Source organism: Lagenorhynchus albirostris, chromosome 2 (genome assembly GCF_949774975.1).
Source record: "Lagenorhynchus albirostris chromosome 2, mLagAlb1.1, whole genome shotgun sequence".
NCBI classification, from domain to species: Eukaryota; Metazoa; Chordata; class Mammalia; order Artiodactyla; family Delphinidae; genus Lagenorhynchus; species Lagenorhynchus albirostris.
Genome location: NC_083096.1, coordinates 58,629,885 through 58,635,884, shown reverse-complemented (window position 1 = coordinate 58,635,884; position 6,000 = coordinate 58,629,885). Strand labels below are relative to the sequence as shown.

Genomic DNA, 6,000 nt, shown 5'->3' with positions numbered 1-6,000 from the left:
ACAATTACTGAGGAGATGAATGGATGAATGGATGGATTAATGAATGGATGGATGGACAGATGGAAGCGATCTCAATAATAATCAAGTATGTTTTTTTATATCTATGATGTGCTTAGCACTGTGCCAGCCTCTGGGAAGCAATGAGGGGAAGTATCTTGATTCCCTTTCTCAGAGAGCTTAAAATAATGTCACGTTGGACTATATCAGGTTAAGAGCCTCCCTAGGAGAAATCTATTGTTTTGAATGGCTCACTCCCTGAAGGCAGGCAAGATCATGCTAAGAAATGTGAAGCTCTGGAAAACTTCATTTTGCGGGACCCCTACTCACATCAACAATTTGAGTCACCCCAAATCAGTGTCAACCCCATCTGAAGCCCAATCTCATGTGGTCCTGCCAAAGAAATTCCACACCAGTCAGTGGGAGTGATCAACTTGCCAGGTCAGCCTCTTGGGGTCCTGAGATGACCCCATAGGTAGCAGTCTTAGAGCTTCTAGAGGCATCTGATTGACCCTCACAGATGGGATAGAGGGTTGACTGAGGTCCATGTGGATCTCTGTCTTGGCAATGAAAGTCTTGTCTGGATGGCACTGTGGGCTTCACCTGCTCCTAGGCACTGGAAAGGGACTAGAAAATGTTGAGGAAAATGATCCAAAGGCCTGGGCTCCTTAAGACATGGGGTTAAGGGCAGAAGTCCTTGCTTGTCAGGTCTAATGGTGATAGTAAAAGTAGTCATTTCTCTTTTCTTTCAAGTGCTCTTCCCCTGGACTCACTTTGTCCCATATACTAGATACCCACAGTATTTAAGGCACTAATAAATAATGACCTTGGTAATGGAAGATTCCACTTCCCTACTTGGAGTCTGACATGCCATCATTAAATTTCCAAACAGCTCATCATTAATGACAGAAGTCTGAGCACATACTTCTTAAGTGTATCTTCCAAAGCTCCAAACAAATTAAGGAAAAGAGATATGAGGTCTTGCTCCTATATTTAGATCAGGTTACTCTAATATTATATTTGTCTCTGTTGCTTAATTATTTGATGCTGTGGGCCATGAAGCTAATGAGCTAGATGGCTTTCTTCTTTAAACCAAGAGCCTTCAACCTAATTAAGATCACTTAGCTATTACCACCTGAACAGTACATAAATTCCAGCCAAGTAGTAAAGATCATAGGCAGGAGTTAAAGCTGTTTGGGTAACTGAGGACTTTTGTCCCAGAGGACAAAAGTGGGACACGGAAAAAAGTGTGGAGTCCAGGGCATCCCTTGTCCCAGACACAGAGACATAAGTCTGAGCTCTATGCGAAGAAGAAGCACTAACAAAACTGAAATGGAAAATTTCCTGAGACATTCAGTGACATGGGGCAGTTCAAGCAGTGTAGCTCTAGAGCACAGGAGTGAAATGCAGTATATATTCCTTTAAAGGACCATTCTCCTCTTTTGGTGGGGAATAGAGCATGGCTTTTTCACAGAGATGATCCAAGAGCCGCAATTCCCTTTTGAGACCTGGCTGCTTTGGAGGCACTGGGAGATGGTACCCTCAGCACTGGGATCAGTGTCCTTATAGTGAACACTGGCAGAGACGACAGTGGTCGGTCTTCAAAGCGTTTTGAGCACATCAGCTGTATATAAGTGGGTTCCAGAGCAGAAGAACACAGCAGGTACAACTGCTACTGTGGCCAAACAGACATCAAAACTTTTCTTTATACACTGAGTTGCTATGGGATTTAATGTAGATCAAACTTCTTCCTTCACTTCCCAGAAAAATATTTTTTAGAAAAATGGAACGAACTTGGGATTTAGACATAGACCTGAATTCAAATCCTGGCCCTTTCGATTGTGAGTTATGCCTCTTTGAACAGGTCATTTGACCCTTTGGAGACTCAGAATTGGTCATTTGATCCTCAATGGAAATATTGACTTTGTAGAGGCAGCATGAAGATTAAATGCACCTTGTAAGTCTGCTACCATTTTTGTGTTACTAGTCACAGGGTTATTCTTTTCTGAGGCCCTACAGTTATCACTGCGTTCTTCTACGGGTATATGTATCCTGGTTCTTAAAAAATGTGGGCTTCTTTGCTGGATCCTTCCCCTGGCTGCCAGCTATTGTGGTGAGTAATTATGTGCAAATGAGTGTTCTCCACCAAAAGTTGTAAGAGGCAGAAAACTCATTTCTTCAGTGCCCTTGAAAAGCACAAGACACTAATGCATGTCTGTGTTCCAGCAGTTTAGAAATGAAAATTTCCACATTCCTTGTGCCTGGTCTCATTAATTCTCCCCACCCCATTGGTGTTAAGGTTTTATAAATAAGCAAGACAGGATTGATTTGTTCCATTTCAGCAAACTGTAAAAGAAAACAGTCAAGAAATCACTCCCATCATCATTTCCGCTCCCCGCCCCCCATCACATTACTCTTTAAAACTGGGCAAAAGCCTGTATAGCCTTTCCCAATTAGGTGAAAGATGATTTCATTTCAGTAAGCTTTAGGGAAGTTATTTCTGGTTTGTGCAAACATGCCAAAATAATGCAGCAGAGACCAGTTTGATTTCTCACTGGCTAAAGGGAGATTCAAGATGCAGGAAGACCTGACCACCAGTATTATTAGGATTTATGATGTTCAGTCAGACCTACATGATGTAGCCTAGAGGAATGGAAGGAACATTGAGGGGAGAATTGGAACACCCCTTAAAGATGTCTGGTACTGGGGTTTGCAAACCTTTTCAGTGAAACCCTGGAGATTCCAGGCAAGGGTTGCCTTTTGGATATGTACAGGGAAAGGGGCAAGAATCTTCAGCCAGAGCAGACCTATTTTTGTAGATTCTACATATAGGCTTCCACATATGATCAGTTTCTCACCAGTATAATCTAAACACCCTTCTGTTGTTTGAATTCTCTCTACGGCTTCCCAGCTGTTCATCCTCTTGCTGATGCCTAAACAGCCCCAGTGACAGGGTTCCCTAGGCAGCCATCTTTAGACAGATGTTTTTCCCTAAATTCCCTCCTAGCCCTATTAATCTCTACCAGAGTATGAATGTAAACAGGAAAGACAATGGTGCGAAGACATAGACTGAGCTTTCATTAGTCTAACTTGACTCATCAATCCAAAACATCCTATGCCGTTACTTTTCTGTCTATAACAAATGAGGGTAAAAAACAATCTCAAATTTAATTTGTTTTAATATATTTTTAAAACATGTGAAACTACACCCCCCTCTTTGACACAGGGTGTTGCTTTTTCTCTTCAATAGGGAAAACATTCACATCAGGATTGATTTAAATTTTTTCCCCTTTTAAATCATAAACAGTCCCGGTACAAGAAACAGTAGCTGTTATTGATTAAAAGTTCATTTGCCTTGCCTGGGCTGATGATTGATACTTGGAGGGCAGGAGGGGTGTTGGATTTTGGCTGGGAAATTGGAAGTGGGGCAATTTTGTCACATTACCTGTTCTTTAGAAGAGTGTGAGGGTTGGAGGAAATTTAGCTTTGGGGAGAGAGCTTTTTTTTTCTCTGTAAATTTTGGTAGATGTTGGTCCAACATTTTGTTTTGTTTTGTTTCTTACTCTGCTGGTTTCACCAGCTTTTAAGTACTCATAGTGCACGTGAGCCGGTGAGAGCCCCTCTGAATGGGTTTTTAATGGTCTGTTGAATAAAGCAGCTACCAGTTCAGGAAATGCATGCATTTTATAGGTGCATATCTTCAAAGCTTCTATTTGTGAATGCTAGTTGAGAGGTACCTTTGTATATGTTCTTCACAAACCCAGTACAGCAATAAAGACTGCCTCTGGAAGCATTAAAAAACAAGAAATAAATTTCCTTGTCCCATTTATACTTCTAATTTCAAGAATAATAATTTTTGTGGGTAAAAGAAGTATCTTTCCTTTAGGAAAGTTATCTGAGCCCATTGGAAAATTATAATTTCACAAGAGTGTGGCAATCAGATTCATTGAATGCATTTGTCAGTGATATTTACAATCAAGGCATGGGATTTTAAAGAAAGTAAGAAGTGATTAGCAGTTACAACAGAATTCTTAGTCTTCAGTTTTCTAATTTTTATGTGTTGTGAACATTATCTCCCTTTTAGTTTTTAACTGTAGCAAACATCTACCATACACTAGAGATCCTTGAACTTGTCAGTTTGTACAACATCTGGAAATAATAGTGATCTTTGCACAACACCATTTAATATTGACATATTAAATTTAAAATAACAGAATATATAATATGACACCAAGTTTTATTAGATAGTAATAAAAGCAACAAAGAGCAGCACTGAATATTTGAGGAAAAAATGTGGTGGGAAACCTTGGAATTGAAAGATATTCCATTAAGTGTATTTTTCTGAAAAATTGGAAAGACTGCTATTATTCATATTTAATGGCACAATACCTTGGCTAAAATTGTGGAAGAATGGTGTTTCGTGGAAGCCTAGTCTTAGAACCAGTATCATAAATAAAGATGAATGGAGATTCTGAGTTTCTAGAGAGTTTGTGTATCATAAGTCAGAATTTTTCAGTTGATTTAAAGTCCTCAGGATGGTCTAAGCCTGAAAACAAAGGGAAAAAGCAAAGAAATGCTGATAAATTTGACGACCAAGAAATGCAAAATTTCAGTTTGTTGTATGAAATACCAGAAGAAAAATTAAAAGGCAAAAAACGAGCTGAAAAAAATATTTGCAACATATATCATAAGGTATTACAATATTTAAAATAATAAATTTGTACAATTAAATAAGCAAACAACCAACACTAGGGTAGAAAATAATGGGCAAAAGAAAATGATAAGTAACTTACAAAATAAGAAATACATCTAGCCAATGTGCATAGCAAGATTATTCAACATTATTGCTAACCAAAGAAATGTATATTAAAATGATGAAATAACATTTATTTCCATCAATCTGTGGGTTTAGGGAGGTGGACACAGTTAAACACTACTATGTATGTTAGTATAACTTTTGGAAAAATAATTTGGGACCATCCATCAAAAGCCTTAAAATTTTTTATACACTTAATCTAACAAAAATTCTACTTCCAAACATATGTTGCTATCCTTCATTTTTTCCCTTATGTAAACTCTTTTGTATGGCAGCCTTTGTATCACTATTTAAAATGAAAAGTTGGAAACAGTCTCATTGTCTAATTCTAAAGGACAGGTTCAGTAAGTTATGACACAACACACGATATCATCCTACAAGGTCTTTAATTATTGTGTTATATATGTTTCCTTATGGACATCAATAGGTACTCATAATATCAAATGAAAAAAAGCAAGTTTCAAAGATGTATTATGTTATGATCTTATTTCTGTTAAATTATATATGCAGAGAGAAGGGCTGGAAGTTCACATATCAAGGCGTCTATTATCGTTACATATATGTGGGTGGAATTATGTGTGTTCATTTTTTTAATTTTCTATCCTATGCATATTTTTTTCTGTAATGATTATGTGTGTCAGGTTGAGAGAAAAAAACCAAAATCTATTTTTAAGTTTCCATCCTGCAGAAGCTATCTGAGGAGACCAAATAACATATCTAGCCTAAGACATGTTATTACCTCCAACAATAATTTTTTTCCTCTAAAAATAATCTCTCTTACATATTCTTCCTCTCTAGAATGCTTTTCACTCATTTTATTCATGGGTCATCTCAGCCGGTGATGACTTTCGCATTTCTCCAAGGGATCATATAGTTTGTTTCTATGCAATAAGCTCTCCTAATCACCAGTAATGAAATCAAACCACTCTAAATTAAGATCTTTGGAAGGGAAAAGCCAAGTCAATGAATAGCTTTGTATGATTTAAATGAATCCCTGAAGAAATAAATCAGACTCTTGGCTTTCATCTTATTCCCAGCCTCTGGAATAAGAATGTTAAGTCAGCCAACTTAATGCTTAGGAAAACCAAAAAAGAAAATAAAATGTTTAGGAAAACCAGAAAAGAAAAGAAAAGAAAACTTTCAATCCTAGTGTCCATAACACAATGATAAAGATACTCACTGATCGC

General features: G+C 37.6%; 1 long non-coding RNA gene across 2 annotated transcripts in view; it reads right to left on the bottom strand.

The window, feature by feature from the left end:
- Nucleotides 1–4,324: 4,324 nt before the first annotated feature.
- The window catches only part of LOC132510894 (uncharacterized), a 116,834-nt gene continuing 115,158 nt past the window's right edge, over nt 4,325–6,000 (bottom strand). For both annotated transcript variants that reach the window (XR_009537457.1, XR_009537456.1), the window contains one exon: nt 4,325–4,543. This is a non-coding gene — a long non-coding RNA (uncharacterized LOC132510894). The remainder of the gene's footprint in view (nt 4,544–6,000) is intronic.